Here is a 17,072-nt window from a genome sequence, read left to right as displayed (position 1 = left end):
TCTCGATCCCCCCTCTTTCAAGAGCCTCCTTGGGCGAGGCAGTAGCTCCTCTATTTTCCCCTTCGCCTTCCTCTGAAGGTGCAACCTCCAGCATCCTGACCAGGACGGGATCCGACGCGGTCTCTGGGAGTGGGGCCGGACACCGTATCAGTTTTGCTTGCGCTATCCACTCCTGTTTAGAGGGAAGTCGGTCAAAAGGCGAATCATAGAAAGGAAAACAGACGGTATGTCCGGACTCGGAGCTACTTACTTGTGTATCCGGGCGATTGCAGCTTAGGCCGGCGTCCTCGGTCAATTCCGGACACGCCTCTCGTGATACGAAGAATAATTTGTACATATCCACGGGTGTCATACCCATGAAGTGTTGAAGAATCCGTGGTCCCTCCGGATTAAACTCCCACAGCCGGAGAGGGCGGCGTTTGCAGGGCAGGAGACGCCTAATCAGCATGACCTGCATTACCACAACCAGATCAATCTCCCTCGCTTGGAGGTCTCGAATCCGGCCCTGCAGTAGGGGAACGTCCTTTGACGGCCCCCAGTTGAGCCCTTGGTTGACCCATGACATCAACCGTCGTGGAGGTCCCGAGCGGAATAAGGGCGGAAGCTTCTGCCTGCTGCCCTTCGGAGCGGTGATATAGAACCACTCCTGCTGCCACAAGCCGAGCTCCTCTTGGAAGGAGCCCTCGGGCCACGGGGCATCGTCCCTCCTGCTTACGGCCGCCCCGCCGCACTCTGCTTGACGCCCCCCGATCATCTTCGGCTCCACATTGAAGGTCTTCAGCCACAGGCCGAAGTGGGGGTGACGCGGAGGAAGGCTTCGCAGGCGACAATAAATGCGGAAATATGGAGGATGGACTCCGGAGCCAAGTCGTGGAATTCCAGCCCGTAGTAGAACATGAGCCCTCTCACAAAAGGATCCATCGGGAAGCCTAAACCCCGATGGAGGTGGGATACAAAGACGACGTACTCGCCGGGCTCGGGGGTGGGGATGGCCTGCCCTTCGGCAGGCAACCTATGCGAAATCTCATAAGACAGGTACTTGGCCTCTAGCAGCTTTAGCACGTCCTCCTCCATGACGGAGGAGGGCATCCACCGGCCCTGAAGGTCGGAGCCGGACATTGTTGAAGGTCCGAAGCGCTCGAATCTGGGGCTCTGGGTGCTGGAACTTGGAGCAAGGAGAAGATTCGATGGAGGATTGAAGAAAAGAAATGAGCCTTGGTCCTATTATAAAGAGGGAGAATACCAAGAGCCGTCTCCGTGACCGTCCGGGACTCGCCTTCGATAGAGGGGGCGGGGCGACGGGCGTGGTTGGGTTACCCACTTCCGTATTGATGAGAACCCCGGAATAAGGGGAACACGATCTCTGCTTCGACAAGACGTGCCAAGGAAACCACTTCGGTAAACGCGCTGAGGTGGTATAATAAAAAACGATTCGAGTAAAGGCTTGGTAGTGGTGTGACGTCATGCCACAAAATACGTCAGCAGATTGACCTTGTGTACATATTATTCTCTCTACGGTGGAACGTGGACTTTATTTTGCAGAGCCGGACACTATCCTGGTGCTCACAATCTTCTATGAATTATTCGGAGGAGGAACCCGCCTTGCAATGCCGAACAATATGCGCGCCGGACTCATCGTCATTGAAGCCTGGTTCAGGGGCTACTGAGGGAGTCCTGGACTAGGGGGTGTCCGGACAGCCGGACTATCATCGTTAGCCGGACTCCAAGACTATGAAGATACAAGATTGAAGACTTCATCCCGTGTCCGGATGGGACTTTCCTTGGCGTGGAAGGCAAGCTTGGCAATACGGATATGTAGATCTCCTACCATTGTAACCGACTCTGTGTAACCCTAGCCCTCCCCAGTGTCTATATAAACCGGAGGGTTTTAGTCCGTAGGACGAACAACCATTACAACAATCATACCATAGGCTAGCTTCTAGGGTTTAGCCTCCTTGATCTCGTGGTAGATCCACTCTTGTACTACCCATATCATCAATATCAATCCAGCAGGAGTAGGGTTTTACCTCCATCGAGAGGGCCCGAACCTGGGTAAAAACATCGTGTCCCTTGTCTCCTGTTACCATCCGCCTAGACGCACAGTTCGGGACCCCCTACCCGAGATCCGCCGGTTTTGACACCGACACTAGGTATATTGGTACTAACTGCAGGAATGGGCCACCTATGAAGAAGATATGGGTTCCAAAAGGTTGTCTTGAGAATCTTCCAGTGAATGTCATCATGACACCACCTGTGAAGAAGACAAATCCCATACCAAAGGCTTCATACGGTCCAAAAGCTTCATACAGACCGAGGACTCATCTGAGTCACCCTAACGTCAATGTTTTGCAGGGAAATCATACTCAGACCCATGAATATGAGCGTGTTTCCTCAAACCGCTATGTTCATAGAACAAAGAACTTTTCTGCTTATTCCTATGAATATTATTCGCCTCCTGCAAGGCTATTTACTAGGGCTCCAAAGCCGAAATTCTCAGATGCTGCACTTAGACTCATTGCTTCTAAGCCACCCCTGAAAAATGTGGGTGGTTAAGAAAACTTAACTCTCTTTTGCAGGGAAAGGTCTCCAGCCGGAAATCAAAGGCGTCCAAAACTAATGCTGGGGACCTTAAACATCTTGTGGGGCACAACATAAAATGCCTAAATGGTCTTACTATGTACTTCATTCCAGGATTCCTTGACACTCATCCTATCTATCCTAACCAAGATCTGAATTTTCATGTTCCACTTGTTTGTCAAATGTTTATGCTTCACAACTCGCTTGGTGAAGCCTATCCCCCAAACTGCACTGTAGGCTATGACACCTCGTACTTCAGAATGGATTATGGACAGTGGAAGCACTAACCACATGACTGGCGATCGAAGTCTTCTGATGGATTCAACGCTACGTCCATCAGACAAGAGTCACATCACATTTGCTGACACTGGTAAAAGCAAGGTATTGTGTCTAGGCAGAGTTGCAATATCAAGGGATCAACACATGGATAAAGTGATGCTTGTTAAATCCCTTGGTTTCAACTTAATGTCTATCTCAATGCTTTGTGACTTAAACATGATTGTGCTATTTGGAAAATATTGATGCCTTGTACTAATGGAATCTGACAAGTCTCTAGTCTTTGAAGGGTATCGGAAAGATGATCTATATATGGTAGATTTCTTAGCAGGACCACAGATGGCCGTATGTCTTCTAGCAAAGGCTTCAGAATGCTGTCTTTGGCATCGAAGGCTAGGACATGCTAGCATGAAGAACTTGCACACTCTCGCGAAGAAGAAGCATGTCGTAGGCATTGAAGGCGTCAAGTTCAAGAAGGACCATCTGTGTGGCGCCTGCGAAGGTGGAAAGATGACCAGGGCCAAGCATCCCTCGAAGACAATCATGACTACATCTCAACCCTTCGAGCTGCTGCACATGGACTTATTCGGCCCTACTCACTACTCTACTCTCACTGCTGCTGCTTGCCTCTATGGCTTTGTCATTGTTGATGATTACTCTAGATATACTTGGGTGCATATAATCCTCTACAAGACTGAAGTGCAGGATGTCTTCAGACGCTTTGCCAATCGTGCCATGACGAACTATGGCGTCAAGATCAAGCACATCAGAAGCGACAACGGCACTGAGTTCAAGAACACCGGCCTCGACCTTTATTTGGATACTTTGGGTATCACTCATGAGTTCTCTGCTCCTTACACACCTCAGCAGAATGGCATCACAGAGCGCAAGAACAGAACTCTTATTGAGATGGCCCGAATGATGCTTGATGAGTACAAGACTCCACGGAAGTTCTGGCCTGAAGCCATTGACACTGCTTGCCACATCATCAACCATGTTTATCTTCACAAGCTTCTGAAGAAAACATCCTATGAACTCCTAACTGGTAAGAAGCCAAACGTAAGCTACTTCAGAGTATTTGGTGCTAGGTGCTGGATCAAGGATCCACATCACACGTCAAAATTTGCACCGAAAGCACATGAAGGTTTTATGCTTGGTTATGGAAAGGATTCGCACTCCTACAGAGTCTTCAACCTCTTTCACTATAAAGTGGTTGAAACTGTGGATGTGCGGTTCGATGAGACTAACGGCTCGCAAAGAGAGCACGTGCCAAATGTGCTAGACGAAGTACCTCCAACTGAATCAATCAAGCAAATGGGAATTGGAGAAATCATACCTTCTGAGAATCAGACTGAAGAAGAGCTTATCATTTCTGCACCTAATAAACCTGAAGACAATGCTCAGCCTGAAGACAATCCCCCAAACGATAACATTGATCAGCAAGAGCAAAATCTTCGTCCTGTTCATCCTCGTGTTGCAAATGAAGTTCAGATTGAGAAGATAATTGACAGCTTGAATGCACCTGGTCCACTCACTCATTCAAAAGCAACTCAAAGAGCAACACAGCTAACTAATTTCTGTGGGCATTTTGCATTCGTCTCAATCTCTGAACCCAAGAAAGTTGATGAAGCATTCATGGAACCTGAATGGATTCAAGCTATGCAAGAAGAGCTTCAACAATTAGAGCTGAATAATGTGTGGGAATTGGTCAAGCGTCCTAATCCTCGGAAGCATAATATCATTGGCACCAAATGGATATATCGCAACAAGCAAGATGAGCATGGTCAAGTGGTCAGAAACAAGGCTTGTCTCGTTGCACAAGGTTACACTCAAGTGGAAGGAATTGACTTTGATGAAACATTTGCTCCGGTGGCAAGGCTTGAAGCCATTTGCATACTACTAGCCTATGCAAATCATCACAACATCCTTCTGTATCAAATGGATGTGAAGAGTGCTTTTCTCAATGGAAAGATAGAAGAAGAAGTATATGTCACACAACCTCCTGGCTTTGAAGATCCAAAACATCCTGATATGGTATACAAGCTCAACAAGGCACTGTCTGGCCTCAAACAAGCCCCTCGTGCTTGGTATGATACGCTCAAAGACTTCCTGAAGAGTAAAGGCTTCAAACCTGGTTCACTAGATCCTACACTCTTCATGAAGACATATGATGGTGAACTGTTTGTGTGCCAAATCTATGTGGATGACATTATCTTCGGCTGCACCAACAAGAAATACAGTGATGAGTTTGGTCACATGATGCAAGAGCAATATCAGATGTCCATGATGGGCGAGCTGAAGTTCTTTCTGGGTCTCCAAATCCGTCAGCAATGCAACGGCATCTTCATATCTAGAGAAAAATACCTCAAAGAGTGCCTGAAGAAGTTTGGAATGCAAGACTGCAAAGGATACACGACGCCAATGCCAACCAAAAGTCATCTGGGTCTCGACGACAATGGTAAAGAGTTCGATCAAAAGGTATACCGCTCCATGATTGGTTATTTGCTTTACTTATGTGCATCTAGGCCAGATATAATGCTTAGTGTTTGCATGTGTGCCCGATCCCAAGCGGCACCAAAGGAATCGCATCACTTAGCAGTGAAGCGAATTCTTCGATATTTGGCTTACACCCCAACATTAGGATTATGGTATCCAAAGGGCTCAGAGTTTGATCTAGTTGGATTCTCAGATGCTGATTATGCTGGTGACAAGGTTGATCGCAAGTCCACATTAGGCACATGTCACTTTCTGGGACGATCTCTTGTCTATTGGTCTTCAAAGAAGCAGAACTGTGTATCTCTCTCCATTGCTGAATGCGAATACATTGCTGCTGGATCTTGTTGTGCTCAGCTTCTCTGGATGAAGCAAACTCTTAAGGACTATGGTATCCATCTGAAGAATGTGCCTCTCTACTGCGACAATGAGAGTGCCATCAAGATTGCCAACAACCCAGTTCAACACTCGAAGACAAAGCATATTGAAATTCGTCATCACTTTCTCAGAGATCATGTTATGAAGGAAGATATTGATATCATTCACGTCAAGACAGAAGAGCAGTTGGCTGATATCTTCACAAAGCCCTTGGATGAGAATTTTTTTTGCAAGTTGCGGTGTGAGCTAAATATCTTGGAATCCTCAAATGTCCTGTGATTAGGCACACATCCTAACACTTATGCATTTTGATGACTTAGATGTGCAACACACGAAGTAATGTATATCTTCAACCAATGAAGACATACACTCTAAGTGTGAATACATTAATGCGGAATTTGACTTCAGAGCGCCACGATAATTGTGCGCCGAGTCTGGGTCTAATACTTCCTATACGGTGGGTAACGCCACCACCAAACTTTTGTTTGAAGTGTTTCTCTTGGCGTCATATTTGCAAAGTCTTCATATTTGATTCATCTTCATCCCTGGCTTATATTAAAGTTCATCTTCATTTGGTTGATTTGGCCTTATACTAGTTATATACATATTTGTGTTCTGTCCTCTACAGCATTCACTTATAGCTATGGCTTCATGTTGAATCTTTTGAACTAAGTGAATGTGATCGGACCCTAACCAATCTATGCTTCTACCTCAACTCTATCTGTCCAAATCATATGCATTCTATTGAAAACTGTCAATTGTCTTCACTGAGACCTTGTCAGCTGAAGTCAATCTAACAAACATTTATATATGTTTTTAATGCTACATCCTTTTTGCCTGAAAGCCGGAGAATTCGGAACGACCACCCCGACAATCCAGGCGTGCGTGGGAACATGGAACAACTTCCAAGGTGTTGCATGCTTGCCACGTGCCCTTCAGATGTGAACCGCCAGGGGCACCTGCGTAATTGCACTGTGTCGTCCCTTTCCTTATAAATACCCGTCACAGCTCGGTCAAAAATTCTTCTTCCACCTCGCCACCTCATGCAAACCCTAGCGCCTCCGCTAGCTCTCGATGACGCCGGCGACGAAGCGCTTAGCTGCCACGACTTCTCCGACGCCGTCCTCACGCCGGCCGCGGACCTCGTCCTCTCCGCCGTCGTTGTAGGTGTCCTCCGTCGCCAAGTTAGGGCACGGAAGATCGAACTACTCGGCCTCCAACTTCGCTTTGTCTAGCAGTTCTTCGTGTGGTAATTAAAGTTCACTTTTTACTGTCTTTTTGATCTGATAGATTCATCCTTCCTTACCAAAAGTAGTTTCTAGATCTCCAAAGTTGAATCTATCTCTTTCCGCATCTCATACTTGCCAAGTCTGTTCACTTATGCTTCTCTACAAGTTAGATTCCTCACTTGTACTTATTCTTGGATTCATACAACTCTGGAACCAACTCTCATCAAATAAGTGAATGTCTTCGCGTTATGAGGTCAATGTCTTCAAACTGATTTATCTTCAAAATCTTCTGAGAATGCATATGACCTCTTCCCCTTCCCTCGCACCTCTAATGCTGTCACAGGTACATGTCCGTAGGAGAATCCCTTGGTTCTCATAGTCTGCATTCGTTTGCAAAATTCTTATAGAGTCACATCAATTCTCCTGAAGCCAGTTCTTGCCTGACCAGCCATCTGAAGCCCTTGCAAGTACTGAAGCCTTTCAGATTAAGCTTCATGGTCACTGAGAAGTCAGCAAGAAAGGGTGGCAGACAGCACCGTGGGAACACTTCCAAGGATTTGCCTCCAGATTTGCATGAGTTGTACAAAACAGACCCAGAGGAAACCTATATAGGACACAAGAATCGAATCCAATGGATTCAAAGATATTGGGCAGAGGAATGGTTCAAGTACCGATTCGTCACAGAAGAATATGCAGAGAAGAATGTCATCAAAGGACCCTGGGGTGATATACTATACAAAAATCTACCTCCCAGGACCCAGGCTGAAGCTATTGAGCAAGGTTTCTATCCATGCATGGTGCGCGGACCACAGCCAGAGAACGCTGACTCTTCTTCTCTGCTATGGTGCCATGAGGACAATCTCTTCAAGTGCAACTACTAGTTCGCCAAAGACTCTGTTGTAAAGAACAAGAAGGAATTCAGCCTTGACTTCAACCCTGGTCCATCTGCTCCTCGGGAAGATGGGACCCGTGAAGCCAATCAAAACAGGATCGGCCCCTTCTACAACCTTGCAGGCCTCATCACACACATTGTCGTCCAAGGTGCAAAGGTGGATCATTCTGGTGATGATGCTGACACTGATGATGCTCCAGCTCCTCCTCCTAAGCCGCAGAAGCAAAAGAAAGCTAAGGCTTCAAAACCAACTGCTGCTCCAAAAGCTTCTCGAGTGAAGCCATTGGCAACTGCCCCTCCTGCTCCAAGTAACACTTCTGAAGATCTCTCCCGCATCTCCAAGAAGAAGGAGAAGACTCAGAAGAAAGATGTTCAAAGTTCTGGTCAAGCCCTGACACCTGCTGCCATTCTGAGGAACGAGACTGAAGCCATTGATCTGTCTACAGACGATGAGTGCGGTGATGATGCTATTGAGCAGCTGATTAAGAGCAAGCAAGAGGCGGAGATCTTCAATGATCTGCCCCTCTTTGATGTGAACATCCTTGACAACTTCATCGATGAGTGGTTTGACAACCCAAATCTCAGCTTTGATGATCTTCAACTCCTGATTGGCATCAGCGTCGCCTTCCAAGGCGCAATTGCTCCTGAGCTGGCTCTGGCTCAGCGAATTGTTGAATTGAAGAACAAGATTGACTATGAGAAAGAGCAGTTCAAGAAGCATGTGGCCAAGCTCAGCGTGGCTGATGTTCAAAACTTCAAGGTGATGCTGCATGACCTCAAGGAGGCGTTTCGCAAGAAGTGCGAAGAAGCAAAAGGTTCATGAGAGCGCATGAAGAATCTTGCTGCCAAGTGCGTTCAAGCTTACAATGAAGCTGAGAAGCGCAAGGCGCTTGGGCGTCCTGGCATCGACCCCAAGCTGGCTGCCAAGAAGAAGAAGAAGCCTACTGTGGCCCAAACTGAACTTCCAAGGCGGGAAGAACCTCACATTGTCTTCCCTGCCAGCATGACATGCTCGAAGCCTAAGGTCCCCATAGTGGCTTCAAAACAGAAGAAAACCCAGGCAGCTGAAGCCGAAGCCAGAAAGCGCAAGCTCAAGAACACTATTGATGATGCACCACCCACCAAGAAGAGAAAGACCAAGAAGAGAGATCGGGCTGCTCCCAAAGAGTCCCTTGTTGTCGATCCCATTGCTTTTGCTCATCCTGCACCTGAAAATTTAGAGCGTCAGTTGATAGTTCATGAGTCTGCTTCCACAGAGGCTCCTGAAGCTGAAGAAGATCCAGCCGTTGACCCCATCATGGCTGAAGACATTGGTCCCCAAGACAATGTTGAAGATGATGAAGTCCTTCCTCATATTGAGCACCCAACGGTATCATCACTTGTTCTCACGAACAACAAGCTCATCAGTATTGGTCGTCCCTTGACGCCAATCTCCCAGGATGCCTCATGGGCTGATCGCCCCCAACCACCAACACCAAGTCATGACTCACCCAGTACACCCCGTCCTTCACCAGCGCAAGTCACCAGCCCAATTGTGAATGACGACAACTACATGGAGACTACACCGTCACCAAAAGCGTCGTCCGTGTTTCACCGGCTTCGCAAAGGCCTAAGGCCATCTATCTCCATGACAACCATCACAGAGGAAGATTCAAACCAATCCAGCTCAGTGGCACGTCAAGTGTTCCCTGAAGAAAATCCCTCTGTGACGGTTCCCTCGTCCGAAGCCAATGTTGCTGAAGACAATCCGGCTGCATCAGCCGATGAAAGACAAGAAGAAGAGCGTGTTGCTACTCCTCCTACCAACCAAGAAGTTGTTCTCGAGGAGAACGTGTCTGTGCCCGACCCTCCAGCTACTCAAGTGGAGCTTGAGAATCCTGAGACGGCCACCAACAACACTACTGAAGCCAATGCCGTTGTCATGGCTGAAGACAATGTGGCGCCTACAATGAACACTGTGCATGATGCCAATGATGCACCTGCAACCAATGTGCAGCCTGACGCCTCTGCTAATGCCACTGCTCCTGTTCCGCCTCCAAGGCCTCACACCATTGAGCAAGCATTCTACCAAGGCGAACTTGTCACTGTTAGATGGCCAATTCTGGTTCCTCCGCCTGCTCTCGGACCTCAGTTTGACTATCATGTGGAGCACATGCCTCAGGTTCAGAAGCCAAAACCAAAGCTGCCAAGGTTTCCAGGTACTGCATCTGCACCAGGATCGTTCAATGTCAATGGCTTCATTGCACACAACACATTCTTCGATAAGACCAAGAACCCATATTCCAACCCAAGAATATCATCTAATCGGTTCTGGAGTTATCAGCAGCGCAGCTACTACTCATGTATTCTATACAATCAAGAGCGCATCTTTCCTCATATGCGTCTGGACTCCGAAGCCATTGCTGGTCTGACCTGCTTAGAAGAAGCCCTTGACTGTTTTCGAGATGCTGGCCTTCTGCAGTTTGTCACTGACAAGGAACATTGGAATGAAGAGCTTCTACTGCAATTCTATGCAACCCTCTACATTCGCGGTTACAACAGGGATCCGAAGACATGGGTCCTTGTGTGGATGACTGGAAATGTCCATCATGAAGCCAAAGCTCTTGACCTCATTGAGCTCACTGGCCTGTCCACTCCAGGTGATCTCTATGAACCTGGTTGTCAGCTTCACCGCAATGCCTTTTGAGAGCATCTTTCAGAAGCCAGAGCCCAACATGAGCCAAATGCTGAGCATGATGAAGCCACTGCCACAGTATGCTGAATATCCCAAGGAATTCTTTGTTGAAGACCTAGAGTATCTGCCTTGCACCATCTATCACATTATCAGGCGAACTCTATGGCCCATCAAAGGATATTCTTCCTCAGCAAAGCTAGAAGGCGCAATGAAGACATGGGTCTTCTATATTTTCAATGGCATTAGCTTCAATGCTCAGGATTTCTTCATTCGCCAATTTGCTGCATCTGGTTCCGACATCTTTGGTCTGAAATTCTATGCTCCTTGGATTATGGGACTGATCAAGCTTCACTCTGCTGTTGACTATCAGCCCTCTGCGTGCAATCATCTCATATTTCTGCCACAGGTTGATATGTCCGTTGAAGCCATCTACCCAGAGCCTGCCAAGGAAGCACTATATCTTCACAATGCAGATCGTCAGAGTTTCTCCCAGCATGTTGAAGGTGTTCAGGTTGCTTCTCGTGTCTATCCGCTGGCCGGCAACACTCGCCGTGCACGCAATAAAGCCACAGAAAGCACTATCGCTCCAAGGCCTCGGAAGCGATCTCGTGTGCTCAATGACTGAGAGCTTCTCGTGGCCTTGCATCAGAAACATGACAAGCATCACTACTGGATAAAAGCGTTAAATGCAAAGCCTCTTAGTGGATGTCAATCGCATTCGCAATCTTGCCACCAAGAATGCCTTTGTCACTAATGAAACCTGTCGGAGGTCCTGGAAGAGTCTGACGTTGCTAAGTGCTGAAGCTAATATTCAAGACGATGGATTCACCGAGAGATTCAAGTTCGACTCCACTCCTCCCAGGAATGCTATCTTGCGTCGAACCCCATCTCTTGAAGATTCAGAGTACTCCTCCTCCACAGCAAGTATAAATGCCAGAGTCCTGGATGACGCAGATGATGCTACCTCACCACCTCCAACCTCAGCGCGTATCGACACTGCACCAAGTTCTTCTGCACCACCAAACCTCAACAACGACCCTGCTGCTTCACCTACTCCTCATGGGAACGAGTAGGGACTATGTCTTCAAACCTTTTTGGTCCTTACTGACAAAAGGGGGAGAAGCATATGTTGATAGTCTTCAAGCGGGTCCATATGGGTGGTTAATATACTTTTGACTAGTGCTTACAACTCTTGCTTTTGATACATTTGGTCCTTTGAGTTGTAACACTTAAACTTGATGGTCGTCTGCTACGTTTTCTGCTATTCTGTGTGATGCGACGATAAATTCCGCATATGCGATGATAAATCCTGCATGAAGTCATTCCACAGACGTCCATTTTTCATTATGCATGTCATCATTCCAGTATATCTGTTCATGCATGATGTATTGTCTTCATATGGTGAAGAGGATCTCCACAAGTATAACCTGCCATGTGCATTTGCATTCCAACGCAAAACATTTATATGCACATCTTCAGGGGGAGCCTTTTTGCCATCTATGAAGACAATATCTTAATCCTTTACAATTTCACATACTTTTATCCCGTTGAATACTTCAACCAGTTTGTCATCAATCACCAAAAGGGAGCAGATTGTAAGTGCATCTAGTGCCACCCCTAGTTGGTTTTGGAGTATTGACGACAAACCTGGTTGAGGGACTAATGTGTTTGTGAGAATTGCAGGATAACACAGGTAGTACTCCCTCATTGATTCGGTTTACCTACCGGAGATGACCCCTAAAAATGTGTGAAGACATTGAAGACAATGGTGGTCTGTGAAGCTATTCACGTTGAAGACTATGACATGAGATGACATCGAGTGAAGACTATGGAGCGCGAAGACTTTGTTGTTTCGTTGTTTCCTTTTCTTCTTTGTTGAGTCATAGGAACCACCACACTGTTAAGTGGGGTCCAAGTGAACAAAGTCAGAGTGACTAAAGTGATGCTCAACCAAATCCTATGTCTTCGAGTGAAGACAATGAGAGCAAATCTTATCCAGAGTCGGATGAGTCAGCTTTACTTGTAGCCCAAGTCAAGCTGCCACGTGTGTTTGAAATCTGACCGTTGCGACACTTGTCAGTTCCTTAGTGACCCAGGGTCATTTCGAACAAATCAGGTCAGGTTGCCAGTGGCTATAAATAGCCCACCCCCTACACCATAAATTGTTGGCTGCTCAGAGTTAGTACACGGCTTTTGTCGTTTGAGAGCAACCCACCGCCGAAGCTTTCGAGAGAGAATCCTTGCGAGGACAAAGCCCAAACCACCCAGAGCCCAAAGAGTGTTTGGCAACACTGAAGTCTTTCTGTCCGTGTGATCTGAAGACTTGTTACACTTGAGGACTGTGAATCCTCTAGCCGGTTAGGCATCGCGTTCTAAGCATCCAAGAGTCATTGTGGATTGCCGGTGAACAAAGTCTGTGAAGGTTCGGAAGTCCACCTTGAAGACTTACCAGAGTGATTGAGCGGGGACTAGGTGTCCTTAGCTCAAGGGGAATAAGGTGAAGGCGCAGTCTTCTGAGTTGAATCTCAGCCTCCCTAACTAGACGTACAGTTGTCACAGCAACTGGAACTGGTCGAACAAATCCCTGTCCTCCTGAAGCTACTGGTTCTATCTCTCCCTTCTCTCTACTTACAGTTTGTCTTCGTGAAGTCATTGCCTGCTTGCATTATCTGTTTGACTTCACTGTGTGACTACCTGTTCTGATTGGCTCCGTACTATCTTCCATTCTGATCTTTACTACCTAGATGATATTAGTCTTCGTGCTTTCACTTCATTGAATACTTGACTATGGCTTGTCTAGTGTAGTCTACCTTCCGCTGCATACGAGTAGTGTCGTTTCTATTGCTTGTCTTCATAACTCCCACGTTTTGAAGACTTTCATAAAATTGCCTATTCGCCCCCCCCCCTCTAGTCGATAACTAGCCCTTTCACAATTCCGCCTTGAGCTCGCCAAATCGTCGTTTAAGCCGCCATCTCCACTCGATCTCGGTTAAGCCACCACCGCGTTGAGTCGCTAACCACTGCTCGACCAACCTCATCTCTGCCTTTGTTGCATCTCTGGCTGCACTGCGAGTCGCCTCCGTCAAGTGGCCAAGCCGCCTCTCCACCGGACTCCAAGTTGCCTCACTACACGCCGCCACTAGCACGCCTCCTCTACTGAGCCATCACTTCCACTGTCGCGGGTCCGCGACGAGTCAAACCTCTTGCCCTGTCATGGTGGCCTTGAGTCACCTTCTCCTCCCGCTGATGTGGCCCATCCCCGTGCTACTCCGCGGGCGAGTCTGCTGGTCTCCGTCAAGTTGCTGACGCGTTTCTGCATCACTCCAAACAGAGTTGCCGTGTTCCAACCACCTAGCATCGAGCTGCGGACCCCACGCCCGGGCTCTGAGGCGCCCTGGTCGGGTCACCGCCGCCGTGGCCAGCTACGACCCGTGCCCGAGCCGCCCTGGTTGTGCTCTGTCCCCATCGTGGATCCACCGCCGTGGCCAGCTACGACCCGTGCCCGAGCCGCCCTGGTTGTGCTCTGTCCCCATCGTGGCTGAGTCGCCGCCCTGAGCGCGCCCAGGTGGGTTGTGCCCACCTGGTGGGCCTCCTCTGGTAGTTATTTGCTCCAATAATTCTTAAATATTCCATAAAAAATCTCCGTGAAGTTTCAGCTCATTTGGAGATGTGCAGAATAGGTGGTCTGACGTAGCTGAGGCCCAGAATTCCAGCTACCGGTATTCTCCCTCTTTGTGTGAACCTTGCATATTATCAGAGAAAAGGCATTAGAATTACTCAATAAAGCATTATTATGCATAAAAACATCATAAATAACAGTAGGAAAACATGATGCAAAATGGGCGTATCACCTATGATCAAGTGTTTTCGCTTGGCTCCTAAGCCAATAAACTCTAACATAGGTGACCTAGTCGCTGACCCTGTCCTAGTTGAATTTTCCTTTAATTTGTTCTTTTTTATTCTTAGTTTGCCTTATTTCAGTCTAGTACTGTGTTAGTCCTCAAAAAATAAAAATAAAAACTTCTTCTTGGATGTCTTTGTGTTTCTTTTTATCTGTCAATTCATTGCAAATCTTATCTGAATTCATTGAAAATCCTTCTGTGGTTTTATTGCAAATGAGCTAAGTTAGACAAATCTTTATTTCTTTTGTGTAATTGATCTCTCCGATTAAAAATTATATGTGCCACCAAGTATACAAGATACACTGTTCAATAGTTCATCGGTCTAAACGAAGTGAACTGGCTCGGAGTCACCGATGTATTCAACACATTAAATCAGGGTTAATTCTCAGAATGACCAATTGATCATTTTCGAGCCACCGTAGTGCACAAGAAAAAGGATTGTTTGCGAAGCACAAAAAATTTCAGTTTCTATCCAGCTCCACTCGATGATTCTTTCCCCTCTAAGCATCATCTCACCTAAGTGTGTGATACGTCTCCAACATATCCATAATTTTTTATTATTCCATGTTGTTATATTATCATTCTTGGAAGTTTTACAATCATTTTATAGCAATTTTATATCATTTTTTTGGGACTAACATATTGACATAGTGCCCAGTGCTAGTTGTTTTTTCTTCTTGTTTTTTGCATCACAGAAAAATAATACCAAACGGAGTCCAAACACAGCGAAACTTTTTGGAGAATTTTTATGGACCAGAAGGAACAACATGGGCCAAAGAAGTACCAGAGAGGTGTTGGGGAACGTAGCATGTAATTTCAAAAATTTCCTACGATCACGCAACATCTATCTAGGAGATGCATAGCAACAAGAGGGGGAGAGTGTGTCCACGTACCCTCATAGACCGACAGCGGAAGCGTTAGTTAACGCGGTTGACGTAGTCGAACGTCTTCACGATCCAACCGATCCAAGTACCGAACGTACGGCACCTTCGAGTTCAGCACGCATTCAGCTCGATGACGTCCCTTGAACTCTTGATCCAGCAGAGGGTCGAGGGGGAGTTTCGTCAGCACGACAGCGTGGTGAGGGTGTTGATGATGCAATCCGCGCAGGGCTTCACCTAAGCACTACGATGATACTATCAGAGGAGTAAACGGTGGAGGGGCGCACCGCACACAGCTAAGACAATGTTGTTTCTTTGGGGTGCCCCTGCCCCTGTATATAAAGGAGGGAGGAAGAGGCCGGCCACCAGGGGCGCATCAAGGGAGGGGGGAGTCCTACTAGGACTCCACTCCTAGTAGGATTCAACACCCCTCTTTTTTCCTTCTTACGGAGGTGGAAAGGGGGAAGGAGAGGGAGTAGGAGAAGGAAACGGGGGTGGCGCCCCCTTTCCCTAGTCCAATTTGGCCTCCTCCCTTGCGGGGAGCGCACCAGCCCCTTGAGGGGCTGGTTAGCCTCCCTCCCATGGCCCATATGGCCCATATCTTCCATCGGGGGGTTCCGGTAACCGTTCCGGAACTTAAGTTTGTACCCGATACACTCCGGAACCCTTCCGATGTCCGAATACCACCTTCCAATATATCAATCTTTACCTCTCGACCATTTTGAGACTCCTCATCATGTATGTGATCTCATCCGGGACTCCGAAGAACCTTCGGTCAGCAAAACACATAACTCATAATACAAATCATCATCAAACGTTAAGCGTGCGGACCCTACGGGTTCCAGAACTATGTAGACATGATCAAGACACATCTTTGATCAATAACCAATAGGATGCTCATATTGGTTCCTACATATTCTACGAAGATCTTTATCGGTCAAACTGCATAACAACATATGTTGTTCCCTTTGTCATCGATATGTTACTTGCCCGAGATTCGATCGTCGGTATCATCATACCTAGTTCAATCTCATTACTGGCAAGTCTATTTACTCATTTTGTAATGGTTCATCCCGCAACTAACTCATTAGTCACATTGCTTGCAAGGCTTATAGTGATGAGCATTACCGAGAGGGCCTAGAGATACCTCTCCAATACACTGAGTGACAAATCCTAATCTCGATATATGCCAACCCAACAAACACCTTTGGAGACACCTGTAGAGCATCTTTATAATCACCCACTTACGTTGTGACGTTTGATAGCACACAAGGTGTTCCTCCGATATTCGGGAGTTGCATAATCCCATAGTCAGAGGAACATGTATAAGTCATGAAGAAAGCAATAGCAATAAAACTGTAGCAATCATAATGCTAAGCTAACGGATGGGTCTTGTCCATCACATCATTCTCTAATGATGTGACCCCGTTCATCAAATGACAACACATGTCTATGGTTAGGAAACATAACCATCTTTGATTAATGAGCTAGTCAAGTAGAGGCATACTAAGGACACTTTGTTTTGTCTATGTATTCACACATATACTAAGTTTCCGATTAATACAATTCTAGCATGAATAATAAACATTTATCATGATATAAGGAAATATAAATAACAACTTTATTATTGCCTCTAGGGCATATTTCCTTCAAGAGGTGCCCCGAGGGGGGCACAACCCACTCGGGCGCGCCTGGGCCCACCTCGTTGGCCTCCCGCACCGCCTCTTTGCCCTATAAATATCCAAATATTCCAGATACCCTAGGGGAGTC

This window comes from Triticum dicoccoides, chromosome 1B, assembly GCF_002162155.2.
Source record: "Triticum dicoccoides isolate Atlit2015 ecotype Zavitan chromosome 1B, WEW_v2.0, whole genome shotgun sequence".
NCBI classification, from domain to species: domain Eukaryota; kingdom Viridiplantae; phylum Streptophyta; class Magnoliopsida; order Poales; family Poaceae; genus Triticum; species Triticum dicoccoides.
This window is presented reverse-complemented; position numbering follows the sequence as displayed.